Source organism: Maylandia zebra, unplaced genomic scaffold (assembly GCF_041146795.1).
Source record: "Maylandia zebra isolate NMK-2024a unplaced genomic scaffold, Mzebra_GT3a scaffold11, whole genome shotgun sequence".
Classification (NCBI taxonomy): Eukaryota; Metazoa; Chordata; class Actinopteri; order Cichliformes; family Cichlidae; genus Maylandia; species Maylandia zebra.
In genome coordinates, this window is record NW_027490041.1 from 5,304,294 (window position 1) to 5,320,426 (window position 16,133).

Below are 16,133 nucleotides of genomic sequence, written 5' to 3' on the forward strand. Positions count from 1 at the left end.
TGCAGCACAGAGACCAGTGAACACACAGTCTGTTCATCTTTGCATAGATACAATATACAGCACAATATTGAATGACAGACACGCTGTGGGAGCTTCCACAGATACACTGACGTCAGCATCCAGAGTCCTCCTGCTGCTCCCCCCTCAGAGCCCCGTGATCAGCACCAACACATTCAGTTAGATGACAGAGTCCAGCTGCAGCTAGAATCAGCTCCCCTCTGTGAACAACAGCACAGCGTCAGTGTTTCACACTCAGTGAAAGGAGGAAACAGCAGAAGAACACCATGTGTGCTACGTTTCCCAGGACACACTACAAACTGCACAAATACAGAGCAGCACGTGGAAGGACCTGGAGCTGCATTTACAGAGCTGCAGACAGCGTGATGTCCTGTATGGACAGGTGGAAGGAAGCAAGTCCTCAGCTGGAACACTCGTGTTTGTCCACAGACAGGAAACACAGCAGGAAACTTCCTCACAGAAGTGCAGCTCATGGATAACACACTTCCTGTCAGTCAGAATGAGGCTGCAGCCAAACACAGAAAGGTGTTTTTGTCCAGATGAGCCCAGAGAAGAAACACGAGTGTTCACAGACATCAGAAGCTCAGAGAGGTGAAACATGAGGTTGGAGTCCTCGTCAGCATCCAGAAGAGCTGCTGTGAAACCCTGAGTACTCATGACAGACTCTGATGGCACAAACACATCATGATTCAAACAGAAAGACAAACATGGAGCTCCTGATCCTCCTGCATGAGAACAAGCTGACATGAGCGCTGTGTCTGAGAGTGTCTCCCTGTCACAGTGACAATAACACAGCTGCTGCTCACAGTCATTAAACTGACCTGAGGTCAGCTGTGCTCCTTACATATGAACCATGTGACCTCACATCAGTGCTGTGGATGACTGTAGTCATAGAAGAGTAGAGCTGTAGCAGGTGGTGTGAGGAGGAGGTGGTGTATTCTAGTTAACGCAGTACTGAAACACTCCAGCAGAGGGCGCTGTTAAGTCCTTATTGTAACACAGTTACTGTGTGCAGTTAGACTTCATACATAATCTGCACTTATTTCCATCAGACATGCTGTCAGGAAATGATTGGTTTCTATTGATTCTACTTCCTGTTGACTCGTTTGATGACAGTGAAACAATCACAGCTGATTGTGTGATGATGTAAACTGTCACTGTTACATTCAGTGTGTGTGACATAATGTTAGTGCAGGCTGATAACAGCCTGGTTCTGTTAGAAACACATGAACGTGTCCATAGATCAGTGTGTGTTTAACATGAGAGCTTCAGCCCTGCTGATGTGTTAAATAAAGACATGCAGGAAAACTGATGAGACTCTGAAATAACTCTTTATATTTATAATGTAACTCTGCATCAAAAGAACAGCAAAGGATCCCAGACAGGTTTCTGTGAACAAAGACCATTCTGATGTTTCTGTGTTTCTAACACTTTGACATTATTAGTAAACAGACTGCAGTGAGCAGCATTTATAAAGAGCTTCTATATAAAGATATGACAGCTGTTTGACAAGTTTATCACTCTGTGTTTGGACCTGATCAGTCCAGCTGTTTACTTGAAACATGTTCATTTACCTGTTCTGTTATATTCATGTTCTTGTCTCTGTTGAAAACACATTTTAATGTCCCTCAGATTTTTCTCCCAGATGAATAAATATAAAAATGACACAAACTGACTGCAGCTACTTTTTGTCCTTTCTGTCAAAAACCTTCATGTGACTCATGAGAGACACGTTTCAGCTGTTTGTGACAGATCAGAGGCCAACAAGTCATTTATAACACTTTCCATCATTGTTTAAAGTTCTCAGTGTTTCTGTGTTGCTGCGTATAGGATCTCCCAGCATCATCACTGTGCTGTCCAATCATTGTGTGCGAGGTTACCCTTATAGTGCGATGTGTGTTTGCACAAAGAGAAGCATGTGTGTCAAATATAAATAAGCACAGAACAGAAACAGCTGCTCGTTTCTTCTGTTTAGAGTCAAGTTAGTGTTTTGTGTCTTTGTTTGAGGCCTGATGTCGAGCAGAGGTGTGTGTAACTGCACTGCTCTGTTATATGTGTGAAGTGTGTGCTTCTCTTCAGCATCATCTTTGTCACTGCTGATTCCTTTGTGTCATCATGTGTTGAGAAGAGAGAACAGTTATAACGGAGGAGCAAAAGGAAGCCCTGAAATCTGCATCAACAAGGAAGTGTTGGCTCACCAGTGATCCCAGCAGAGCCACTGGTTTGGCTCCAGTTGTTCTAGATTCAATGATGTTGTTGCTACAGACACATGTCAGCATCTTTATTGAATTTTATATGAAGCAGAAATGGTGTCATTAGGAGAAGAAGAGGAGAACAAGTCCGGCGAGGAGGCAGCAGCTCTTAAAGATGAAACAGCAGCTCAGCCCTGAGCTCAGAGAGCTGCACATGAAAAAGCTCCTCAAGCAGATCCTGTCAGAGGTTTGTCATCAACAGGAGGAACTGTTCACATCATAGGATGAAGATGCTGTCAGCTGGATGAAGAAGGTTATTTAATGCAAACGTTCACACTGAAGTCAAATTGTTGTCGTGTTGAACAGATTCATGTACTGATCGTCTCCAGAATGTTAGAAGAGCTTCAATGAATCATTAGAAACAACTTACAGCTGCACAGCTGTGTCAAACACATCTGTGTGTCATTGTGGGATTGTTGTGTTTCTACATGTGACACACGTCTAAAACATGCACACAATCTGAACACAAACAGGGACTCATGTGTTCCCACAGCCAGATGCTGAGAGCCATTTCCTTGTAGTCCTGTGTCTACATACATGAACCATTAGATGTTATTGGAATGATTGTCAGCTCTGATAGTTTCATGTGTGTTTAGCTGGACGCTGTTTGATCCTCGACATGTTTAAAGGTGTCCAGTCCTGAGACACTGGGGCTGGAAACAGCTGTGATGTCATTGGACTGTCACACAGACAGAAGTGCATGAAGTGAGCAGCCGAGGAGCCGCTGATGTTTTGGATTCAACAGCATTTGAAAGGTCGACACAGACACATTTGCACACAGAAAGCTGAATCTGTCATATGCCACAGTGAACTCACTGTTCAGTGTTTTTCAGGAAGCTTCTTAACTGCCTCTGCTGCCAAACAAGCAGCTGATGTCCTTGAGAAGAAGCTGAAGAAGTCTTCAACAACAAATACAGGATACCAAAATACCAAAAAGTTCTACTTTGGTTTCATCTGACCACATGACATTCTCCCAATCCTCTGCTGTATCATCCATGTGCTCTCTGGCAAACTTCAGACGGGCCTGGACATGCACTGGCTTCAGCAGCGGAACACGTCTGGCACTGCGGGATTTGATTCCCTGCCGTTGTAGTGTGTTACTGTGTTACTGCCGTTGTAGTGTGTTAAAACAAAAACAAATCAGCGACCAATATAGCCACCTTTCTTTGCAAGGACACTCAAAAGCCTGCCATCCATGGATTCTGTCAGTGTTTTGATCTGTTCACCATCAACATTGCGTGCAGCAGCAACCACAGCCTCCCAGACACTGTTCAGAGAGGTGTACTGTTTTCCCTCCTTGTAAATCTCACATTTGATGATGGACCACAGGTTCTCAATGGGGTTCAGATCAGGTGAACAAGGAGGCCATGTCATTAGTTTTTCTTCTTTTATACCCTTTCTTGCAGCCACGCTGTGGAGTACTTGGACGCGTGTGATGGAGCATTGTCCTGCATGAAAATCATGTTTTTCTTGAAGGATGCAGACTTCTTCCTGTACCACTGCTTGAAGAAGGTGTCTTCCAGAAACTGGCAGTAGGACTGGGAGTTGAGCTTGACTCCATCCTCAACCCGAAAAGGCCGCACAAGCTCATCTTTGATGATACCAGCCCAAACCAGTACTCCACCTCCACCTTGCTGGCGTCTGAGTGGGACTGGAGCTCTCTGCCCTTTACCAATCCAGCCACGGGCCCATCCATCTGGCCCATCAAGACTCACTCTCATTTCATCAGTCCATAAAACCTTAGAAAAACCAGTCTTGAGATATTTCTTGGCCCAGTCTTGACGTTTCAGCTTGTGTGTCTTGTTCAGTGGTGGTCGTCTTTCAGCCTTTCTTACCTTGGCCATGTCTCTGAGTATTGCACACCTTGTGCTTTTGGGCACTCCAGTGATGTTGCAGCTCTGAAATATGGCCAAACTGGTGGCAAGTGGCATCTTGGCAGCTGCACGCTTGACTTTTCTCAGTTCATGGGCAGTTATTTGGCGCCTTGGTTTTTCCACACGCTTCTTGCAACCCTGTTGACTATTTTGAATGAAACGCTTGATTGTTCGATGATCACGCTTCAGAAGCTTTGCAATTTTGAGACTGCTGCATCCCTCTGCAAGATATCTCACTATTTTTGACTTTTCTGAGCCTGTCAAGTCCTTCTTTTGACCCATTTTGCCAAAGGAAAGGACGTTACCTAATAATTATGCACACCTGATATAGGGTGTTGATGTCATTAGACCACACCCCTTCTCATTACAGAGATGCACATCACCTAATATGCTTAATTGGTAGTAGGCTTTCGAGCCTATACAGCTTGGAGTAAGACAACATGCATGAAGAGGATGATGTGGACAAAATACTCATTTGCCTAATAATTCTGCACTCCCTGTATACGATTTGCATGAAACTTAACTACTTAACAAGTCTCAGTTCTTGTTGAGATGATGTGATCCAGTCTAGTAAGAGTGGTTAGCTGCCAGATGACTCACAATTACACAAGATTAGGTGAGATTTCAGACCGAGGGAAAATCACTGGGGTGATCGCAGGAAGAGGCAGAAAAGCACAGACGTGCTGGACCTCACAGTCATTTGGAAAAGGTAAGAATGAATCTGTCTTCATTCATCTACATGGAAATATATCACCAACAAACAAACCAATAATACAACCAAATCACTCCCAGTTCAAGACTTTGGTTATTTACAACATTTGAAACATACTGTGTAGCTCAGTCGAAACAGCCCAAGGCCAAGTGAAAGTGCTGAGAGGGAAAAGATCATGATTAACGATTTATTTAAACTCATAACTGGGGGCAGCAGCTGAGCTTTGTGAGCTGCAGCTTAAAACATGTAACCATGCTTTCAATGTTGCAAATTTCCTGTTACTAGCTAGGTCAAATCCAAATTTAGTGTGCAGGTCATAAGATCATATAGAGGCAAAATCCTGATACATCATGAATCATTTTTACGTTTTAGTTGTAATAATTATATATTTTTTGTTCATTTTAGTTCTCATGTGGTCAAAAAGTCTAAGTCAAAATTCTCAGCATTTTCAAATTACCGTATTTTCACGACCATAAGGCGCACTTAAAAGTCTTAGATTTTCTTCAAAAAGTGCGGCGCGCCCTACACTCTAAAAAGTAATTCATCAGGCCTTTTACCACCACTTGATTAAATCCATGGCTGCAACATAAAAATTCTAATTTATTGATTAAGATAGACCTTCTAAGTTGCAAACTTTATTTTTTTGGGTTGTGTTGAAATAATAATGTTGGTAATTACATTAAATTAATTTTATATGTAATTTGAAATTAAATCCCAATGTTAGTGGGTTTAAAATAAAATTCAAGTTGTAATTACTTAAAGAAATTGAATAGATAACTTATTCTTTTTCCACTGTAACTTCTGATTTCAAATTCCCTCCCCTACCGACTTAACTAGCCCGGGCAAATTCACACATGTTGGGTTGCATGGTGCAAGCTTTTGTAAAAGACATTTCAAGGTAAGTAACATTTCATTTACAAATAACAGTTCTACCAAAGCAAAGCATTTGTGCTAGTCACCTGTAGTGGATTTGTGTATGATGTGATGCTCATACAGATAAGGAAATACTTTGCACTACCACATGTGGCTAATGCTAGCCATTCTAAACTTTAGCACAGCAGAGGATAAGACTTATAAAGTTTCATTTGACAAAAGTCTTCAGCTAGAGAGTGCAACTGTGGCTAGGAAAAGCGTGGTTAAAGTTTTGCTACACAGTGCAATCTAATTTCGATCTTAGGCTGATTTTGTTTTTCTTTTTACCAAAATTAGAAGCCTTTAAGCTGTGAATAGTTTTGTCAGAGGATGACCTAGAGGCTTCTTTTTCCCCCCCGGCTCACCTATTTTATGTCTTTATAAAAATTTGCATGACCTATATGTAATATTACATTGTAAATGATTTTGGTTACTATTGTGATACAGCTTAAAGTAAGTATTGTTCTTGATCTTAAGAGCTGCAGCTATCTTTGTTTCTTTTTGAAAAATCAGGTTGTGTGAAATATTGTTAATGTCATTCCAATAGCATTATTCTGGCATAGGCTATGTGAATCTACTTAACATCAAGACTTTATGTAAGCAGTTAGTATAGTGTGATAATCTAGGGTCATTAGTGCTTTGTTAAGTTGGGACACAAAAATAAATAAATAAATAAAAAAAAAATATCGAATTTCCCAGAGGAACCCACCCGAGGGATTAATAAAGTTCTATCTAATCTAATCTAATCTAATCTAATCTAATCTAATCTAATCTAATCTAATCTAATTTTTTACAAAATGGGCTGGAAGTGAACAATGTGTAAATTCGAAACCTCTGCAGAAACAGGGTTGCTAAAACATTAGAGATTACACCACGGTTATGGTGGGGAAGTCTCCCTTGTCTTCACCACGATTGTTTTGGTTCCCTCAAAACTTGGGGTAGCCTTAGATCATGTCTATCCTCTTTAAATAATGTAATACAGCATTCATTAATGCAGTATAGCTAATAGTCTGCAAGGTTTAATTCTTCTGTTTGTGTGGTCTACAGATAAAGGAGGAGTTCAAGAGAATAACCACTGTAAGCCTTGAATGGCTACACTTGACCATTGCACCCCAAAACTGATGGATGTCATTTTATCAAGGGGAGGAGCTAAAGGAGTGAGAATCAGGCAGATCAAGGACATGCTTCTTGAGGTAGGACAACTATTTAGACTTTGGGTAGCTTTAAAATGCACTTTGTTGGCAGTCACCCATGTAGTTTATACGCATACTTTATTTTTTCTTAAATAGTACAATACAATTGAAACACGCAGAGAAGTAGCCATCTGCTGCCTTATCACATTCCTTGGAGAGAAGGAAGAGGACCTTTTCATGGAGTTTGGTGCAAGTAATTCAACAGTGTGTGTGTGTGTGTGTGTGTGTGTGTGTGTGTGTGTGTGTGTGTGTGTGTGTGTGTGTGTGTGTGTGTGTGTTCCATTGATCATCTGAATTCATTAAGATTCAGTAAGTATAAAAGTCTAATCTATAATTCACTAACCTATTTTTTAAAATTTGCTTTACAAGGACACCGAAGAACTTAAGGCAGGTGATGAAAACTGCCATCATCAGTAACCGGTACACCCCTGGATCTAACCATAAGACTGCAACCATTGTGGTGGAGGAAACAAAAATCATGGAGGGCCAGAATTTCCCAAGGTGCTGTGTTTTGCTCATGGGCATAATATATGCTCTCAATCTAAGCTAATGCAAGGATCTGAAATATACTTTTGAAGTTGTTCAGAAGCTGTTCCTTGACCTTGATGGAACCATCATTATGTTAAAGATGTTGACTCTGTTTCAAAAATTGTTAACTGTTTTGAATCCTGTATGTGTAACATTGATCTTAAAGGTGTTTGCTACATTGTGTAATAGAAAGATGCAAGATCTTGTAAAGTTTGGTAGGCATTGAAAGTTAACATTTACTGAACACTTGCATGGAAGTATTACTGCAACAAAATGTTTTCTAAGTAGATTTTTTTACCAATTGAACACATTTGTTTCTGTGGTGTTAAATACATAAAGGCATATTCTATAACTTGGCTGTGATGGTATAAATCTAAATTTCTGGTTTATTTTCACTTTTTAAATACAAAGTGTTGAAATGCCTACTGTTAAAAAATAAAAAAGTTATTTGATAAAAAAAATGTTGAATGAATTCCTTTCTTAAAAGCTATTACAATAAAAAAAATAAGAGAAAGCTAAAATGATGACAATAATGATGAAAATCAGCAACTTAATATTTTAAATAATGAACTTTAAAAAATTGTTTTTGTAATTGCTGTAATTAATTACATAACACTTAAAAATCATTTCAAATAATGTGGAAAAAGTAATTGGAGGAACATAATTTTTATGAGTAAACAACTTAAAAATATGTTTTTAAGCTACCAAATATTACGTAAATGGTAATTAAAATCACCTTTGATTATGGAGGATAATTTAATTCCCGTAACTCAATATAGTTTGTTGGTTCAATCTAATTTCAACATAAGTTATCATAACTCAAAAAGAGTAATGGAAACTGTTGCGTTAATTTTTTTTGTTGAGCTTAAACAATAGTTTTTAGAGTGTATAGCGCGGTGCGCCCTGTGTGTTGTAAGGAGGACGTAGTAGAGAACACCATGAGATCGTTAAAGGGTGAAGTGTGGGCATTGATCGTATATACCGGGACAATCGCACATACCTGTATAAAAGAACAGGTATGTGCATTATGCAGGACATCGTTGTTTTAACAACCCTGAAAATGGCAAAGAGACACGCTTACGAAGCACAGTTTAAACTGAAGGCCATCAGCTACGCGGAGAAACATGGAAATCGAGCAGCGGCGAGAGAATTTAAGATTAATGAATCGATGGTTTGCAAGTGGAGGAAGCTGGAAAACAAGCTCCGGCAGGTCAAGAAAACGCAGCTGAGTTTCCGCGGACATAAGGCGAGGTGGCCCGAGTTGGAGGAAAGACTCGAGCGGTGGATCATCGAGCAAAGAGCGAGCGGGAGAAGCGTTTCGACGGTCACCATTCGGCTAAAAGCAGTTTCACTAGCTGAAGAGATGAACATTGAACATTTCCAAGGAGGCCCGTCTTGGTGCTTTCGTTTGATGAAACGGTGCCATTTTTCCATCCGGACCAGGACTACGGTAGCGCAGCAACTTCCAGCGGATTATAAGGAAAAGCTGGCCATCTTCCGCTCCTACTGCAGCAAACACATCGGCGACAAACACATCCAGCCCAGCCACATCACAAACATGGACGAGGTCCCGCTCACTTTTGACATCCCAGTGAGTCACACTGTGGAGAAGAAGGGGACCAGCACGGTAGCGATACGCACAACGGGGTATGAAAAGTCTTCTTTTACTGTTGTGCTTGGCTGCCATGCTAATGGACAGAAACTGACGCCTATGGTGATTTTTAAGCGAAAGACTTTGCCTAAAGAGAAGTTTCCAGCAGAAATCATCATTAAGGCAAATGAAAAGGGCTGGATGGATGAGGAAATGATGAAAGAGTGGCTGAGGGAGGTGTATGTAAGGAGACCAGGTGGTTTTTTTCCACGCATCACCATCGCTCTTAATCTGTGACTCTATGCGTGCCCATCTCACAGCCGATGTGAAAAAACTAGTGAAACAAATGAACTGTGAGCTTGCTGTCATTCCGGGAGGCCTGACAAAGGAACTCCAACTGCTGGACATCGGTGTGAACCGCCCGTTCAAAGTAAGGCTGCGAGCGGCCTGGGAGCGATGGATGACCGGTGGAGACCACAGTTTCACCAAGAGTGGAAGGCAGCGCCGGGCGAGTTACGCCACAATTTGCCAATGGATTGTAGATGCTTGGGCTAACATGTCTGCTGGCACTGTTGTTCGAGCTTTCGCAAAAGCCGGCATCGTTTCCGAGGAGCCGCACGGCACGGAAAGTGACTGACAGTGAAGAAAGTGAACCTGGCATGTTTGATGGAGATTTAGCGCAGCTGTTCAATTCAGACACAGAGGATGAGGACTTCGATAGGTTTGATTGATGATAAAAATGTGAGTACCAAACTTTGTTTTGCTCCTGCTTTATTTTTAAATACGCACACTTGTATGCTTGTGTGTTGTTGATGATGACGATTACTGGTAATAAAAATGTGAGTACCGAACTCAGGTTTGCTCCTGCTTTATTTTTAAATACGCACACTTGTATGCTTGTGTGTTGTTGATGATGACGATTACTGGTAATAGAAATGTGAGTAAGGTACCGAACTCAGGTTTGCTCCCGCTTTATTTTTAAATACGGTACTTGTATGCGCCCTATGATCCAGTGCGCCTTATGTGTGTGTTAAATACAGTAATAGCACACATAACTGAGACTGCGCCTTTTAGCACAGTGCGTCTTATGGTCGTGAAAATACGGTAGAGCTTCTTAATTTATATAGATAATTTTAATATTCTACTTCTCAGAAATAATTTACAATTTCCAGCTGTGAATTCCATCTTATTTACAGTTTTTAACATTATATACTAGATGGGACTTGATGAAATGACCAATATAGATATATGCCCAGTAGCAGAATATCTTGTAATTATGTTTTACTCCCCTCTGGTGGCCAAATTAAACACGAGGCGATCGTGGCTCAAGAGTTGGCAGTTCGTCTTGTAATCGGAAGGTTGCCGGTTCGAGCCCGGCTCGGACAGTCTCGGTTGTTGTGTCCTTGGGACACTTCACCTACCGGTGTTGGCCAGAAGGGCCGATGGCGCGATATGGCAGCCTCGCTTATGTAAGTGCGCCCCAGGGCATCTGACAAGGATGCCTCCTTAATGATTTATTTTTAACTTAAATCACTGCAAATATTTGAGAATATTTTATCATTAACGATGCCATGATTGATTCTGTTAGATCTTTATTGACAGAATGTGTTTGGAAAGGAAAATTCCTTCACATGTTTTCCGCAGCAATAGCACTTATGTTAACTCTGAGTCTGAATAAAGTGCACAAACAGATTAGAAAAAATCGCTCTTATGAATCGGGTGTGCCAAGGCTCCATTGTTTTACAGTCTGCAGCTTTCAGAAAAACACAATAGCTTTGATTGAAAGAATCTTGGAGTCCAAAGATTCCAAAGGACTGAACATTTCAGTTCACCCAGGTCACTTTCAACAGACAACCTCCTTATCCCAGCAGTGACCGGACATTTTGTTAAGAATACCAATAGGAATTCTTGATATGTTTGTCATTAATTCATGCAGTCATAAGCAGTCATGCATGACTTCAGCATGACTTAACTATATGATTTGCATTCTTAATATAAAGTGTTAATATTTCTCCATCCAGGGGAAAAGTTTGGGAAAACCATGGACAGGTCACCAGTCTATCACAGGGCAAACACAGAGATAACCATTCATACTCACATTCACAACCACAGGCAACTTAGAATAGCCAGTTAACTTATCACATATGTTTTTGGACAGAGGGAAGAAGAAGAAGCCAGAGTATCAAGAGAAAACATAGCTGCTTCACAGAGTAAGGCCCCAGCAGAGCAGTGGAGCACAGAGCACCTTTGTTTTTATAGACGGCAATTTCATTTTTATCAGTGTAGGAGGAACATAGGCATGCACACATGCACACGAAGGTGACATGATGTCCAGTAATAGAAATAGTTTCACATGACTGTATACCAGAGATTATTGGTGTCTGTAAGGCATTTAAATGTGCACCATTGTGTAACCAAGGGCTGAAGAAGATCACTAACTTGTAAATTTGGTTGTGAATGAAGCTGTTGAAACTGTGGAAAACCCCAAGGACAAAAAAAGTACATAATGGGAAGTTGACACTAAAAGTGATCTGTTAGGTAACTTTCTCGTACAACTAAACCCGCTTGTACAGATTTAATAACCTACCTTCTTTGAGTCATTTTCCTAAATGTGCTACTGCATGGTAGCCAACACTGGTAAACTACAGAGACACCTAATGCTAATTACTACTAAGTGGTCAGATTAGTTATGACAGAAGCAGAGATGAGGAAACGTAGTCAACGTTTTTCTAACACTGCTGTTACATAATATTAACCATGTCTTCAGTATTAAAACTAGATTCATGTTTGTCCCAGTGAAGGTCCTAAATATTCAGAGAGTAAGGCCAAATGACATGTATGTGGTCATTTAGGCTGGAAGACTTTTGTGTAACTTTAGTATGTAGATTTGTTTCATTTCACAAACTTATTTAATTTAGTGTTACAGAAACTTCACACTGTCATTTTCTAGCCTAATATTGTAGTTATTTTGGACCATTGTAACTTTCCATTTCTACAACCTTCAGCTGCTTAATTTTGTTTCTTCTTTTTAAATTCATTAAAGATGGGGTATAATCATTCCACCCTGGAAAAAGAAAAATGTAAAGAAATCATTAAAAACTCCAAATTACCACGATATTCATGCCCATTCATGCTGATGAGTTTAAATTTCAGACCACAACCATACCTCTTTGTCATGACTGTTGTCATGTTGTCATGTTTTGGAAAGCAGGACCCAATTGCAGGACCTTCTGAGTTGGCAACAATGAGTTTATTTACAGTCAAATAAAGAACAAGCAGTGCAAACAGTCCACGGTGTCTTATTTCTTCCTTGTCGATTTCCCAGAGCTCCCATGCACTGAATCCTTCCTGTGGTCCTTGGTGACCAACACTTTGAGAACAGATTCGCCTTGGAGTGCTGCAGTTACTGACTGTGTCCCCCAACAACCCAGCATTGACTGAAGCTCAGCCACTCAGTTAAGCCTCTTTTGTGGTTCAGTGTTTAATGTTTAAACTGTTTATGGCTGCAGAGACGCCCACAGTCAGGCTGTTGTTGTGGAAGTTTTCCATTAAACAAAGCCTGAAGATGAGCGGTGAGCGGTAGCTAACATTCTTTAATCAAACACAAAGAAAAACCCAGCTTGTGAAGAGCCTGCATGATCGCAGGGCAGACAGGCAGCAGAGTCTCACCAGCCTAGCATGGCTCTCAGTTAAACACCTCCTTCAGAAACAAAAGGCAGTACACAGCTGTTTCACACCTTAAGGTTCACACTCCCTTGCTACCTCCCAGAGTCCTCGAAGAGACAAAAGACTCTTCCTGTGGAGTCGTCTGCTTCCCCCAACTTCCTTACTAGACCCCCACCATCTGTCTAACTGTATGAGTGTGAGACATGTTAAAATCCAGTGGCACCAAGGCATCATACAATAAAATAATGTGATTAATACATAAATAAAAGAAATTCCAATACACTGTCTACTGTTGAATTGTTATATACAGTGCGGCAGCTGACCTTTGACCTGAGAGCTTCAGACTCATTGCTGGTGTGAAGTGTTTAATGCTTATCTATTGAAGCTTGCAGACACACCCACATTATCTTATTCTTTCTCAGGGTTGTTTAGAGTGTTGGAGCAGAAACCTGCTGCAGGTTAATTATTGATCAAATTAATATCACATAAGGTGCAGCAGCTGACCTTTGACCTGTGAGCTTCAGAGTCTTTGCTGGTGTGAAGTGTTTAGTGTGACTTCAGCCTGCAGACACAGAGGACTGCTGACGGAGAAGAAGCAGAGGATTTTCTCTGTTTCTACACAGACCTGGTCCAGACAGCAGAGAGCTGCAGAGTGAAGACGTTCATTGGAAGAAGCTGAGTAAGTTCAACGTCCTCTTTGAATCCTGGATCAGGAAGTGAAGCCGGTGAATGTTTGGTGTTTAAATAAGGTTTCTGTCTTTGACTCAGCCTGCTGTCACTTTGGTTTAGAGAGAAAAACAGGTTTCAGATTAACTGGTGTTCCTGCTGCTCCAGCACTAAAGGACAGTATAGGTGACCGCGCTGATGCCTGTTCATAATTTACCAAAGCTAATTGATTGATTGATGCCATGCCAGCGCCATCTTACCCTTCGGACCATACATACATTACACCAGGGGTGTCAAACTCAAATACACAAATACACACCCTCTGTGACTGGCTACACCCGACCTGTACACCACCCTCTGTGACTGGCAACGCTCGACCTGCACCCTCCACCCTCTGTGACTGGCTACACTCGTCCTGCACCCTCCACCCTCTGTGACTGGCTACACTCGACCTGCACCCTCCACCCTCTGTGACTGGCAACACTCGACCTGCACCCTTCACCCTCCACCCTCTGTAACTGGCTACACTCGTCCTGCACCCTCCACCCTCTGTGACTGGCTACACTCGACCTGCACCCTCCACCCTCTGTGACTGGCTACAGGACTGTTTGACTGGCAGACAAACACTGGCGTCCCACAGGGTTGCGTCCTCAGCCCCATCCTCTACACCCTGGTCACTCATTACTGTGTCACCTCCAACAAAGACAACATCATTTTGAAGTTCACGGATGACACTGCAGTGATCGGTCGCATCACTGGAGAGGACGACGTGGCTTATAGGAGAGAGGAGGCTGGTCTGGTGTCACGGTGTGAGGACAACAACCTCACCCTCAACACTGATAAGACAAAGGAGATGATAGTGGACACGAGGAAGAAGAAGAGGCCTCACCAGCCGCTGTTTACCCGGGAGCGTGAAGTGGAGAGGGTGAGCAGCAGTACCTGGGCGTCCACATCAGTGAGGACCTCACCTGGACACTGAACACCACACAGCTGGTCAAGAAGGCTCAGCAGCTGCTGTATTTCCTGAGGAGGCTGAGGAAATTTGGTATGTTGGCCAAGATCCTCAGCAGGTTCTACAGCTGCACTGTGGAGAGCAGCCTGACCAGCTGCATCACCTGTGTGTCCGTGTTTAGTGTCCAGGTGTGGAGTGGAGCTTGTTGTTGGTGTGTGAAGAAACTGTAAGTTTGCTTTGTTTCCTCCTTTAACAGTTTGTCTTTAGGAACTTTACTGTTTGTTCAGCTCGTGTTTGATTTCTTCACACAACAAACTGTGTGTGTTTGTATTTCCGGTCTCTCCATTAAAGTCAGTGTGTAATGTTTCCTGGCTAACATCAGCTGTGTGCAGCTTAGTTCAACACAAATCTGCCGCTCCATAGTTCACGGTAACGGACTCACAGCTGGACCAACGAGGCCGAGTGTGTCCGCCACTCTGAGCTACGTTCGTGTTTGTGTACTTGTAGTTTGTACTTTGAGTTCACGCAGAGCCCACAGAGGACGCAGCGTACGTGATGACGTCACAGCCCTTTACCTCCTTTACTGTCACTGTGATTAATATTTACACACGAGACACCTGCAGAGCTCTGACGCTGAGCTAGCACACAGCATGCTAACGCTAAGCTAACACTAAGCTAAAGCTAAGCTAACACTAAGCTAAAGCTAAGCTAACACTAAGCTAACACTAAGAGTTCTTACAGACACGAGTTAAAAAGCTGCTTTTAGTGTGTGATCAGAGTCCAGGACTGAGAGCAGCAGCAGAGCTGATGGATGATGAATTACTGGATGGAAGAAGCTTCTCATTAGCAGTGAATCAGTGTGTGTGCAGTTCTCTGCAAACTCAGCAGGAAGAATTAGTGTGAAGCTTTAACTCTGCTGATCCTCTTTGAATCCTGGATCAGCTGAAATGTTTAAAATGTTGTTCACACGTGTTGGACTGACTGAAGCTTCCAGTCACAGTGAATCAGTGTGTGTCAGTGAATGCATCGTGTGTGCTTCAGGCTCCATCTAGTGGACTGATAGCAGAGCAGCTGATGGCAGCTTCCTCTGCCTCACACTGCTGTCTGACTGCATCCAGCTGACACTGAGATGAAGCAGGAAAGAAGCAGCTGATATTTGGACAGCACACATGATGAAAGGAGGATTTCAGCTGATGTGCACATGAATGATTTGTGTTTCCTCTGCAGGTAGAAAGTGTGTGTGAGCTGAATTGAGCAGCATGGATCAGTGTGAGGACAGAGAGGAGGGAGTCCCTCCCTCTAAAAGCACTCTGTGTGGGGAACATGAGAGCCAGACCAAAGCTCAGAGGTGAGATGACCATCTCTAACTGTCCATGACTCTTCTCCATGTCACAGCTCAGCACTCACATCACTGCTCCATCATTATTCACAGGAAGAAACAAGGAACTAAACGTAAACATGAACCTGAAGCCAGCTGTGTGTCCTTAAGGAGTGACTGGTCTAAAGGTGAAAGTAACTCAGTCAAAGATGTCATTAAGAGATTTGAGCAAAGACAGTCACCTGAGAAAAGGTAAGCTAACCCCAATAATATCAGCTGATATGTGATGAGAATTTTACTGAAGATTTATAACTTTTTCAGGATCCATCAGAGACTCAAACCTGGACCTCGACCCAGCTCTGTGTCCTTAAAGAGTGACGGGTCTAAACATCACCCCATTGAATTTAAAGTCCAGCCTGTGTCTGCTGCAGAGAGGTGAGCTGTTAGTAAC

At 42.2% G+C, this 16,133-nt stretch overlaps 1 long non-coding RNA gene across 1 annotated transcript; it reads left to right on the forward strand.

Moving 5' to 3' along the window:
• The first annotated feature begins 13,321 nt into the window (after positions 1-13,321).
• On the forward strand, positions 13,322-15,873 carry LOC143416041 (uncharacterized). Its single transcript, XR_013096468.1, has 3 exons — positions 13,322-13,425; positions 15,592-15,712; positions 15,797-15,873. It is a non-coding gene; the product is annotated as an uncharacterized LOC143416041 (long non-coding RNA).
• Positions 15,874-16,133: the final 260 nt, after the last annotated feature.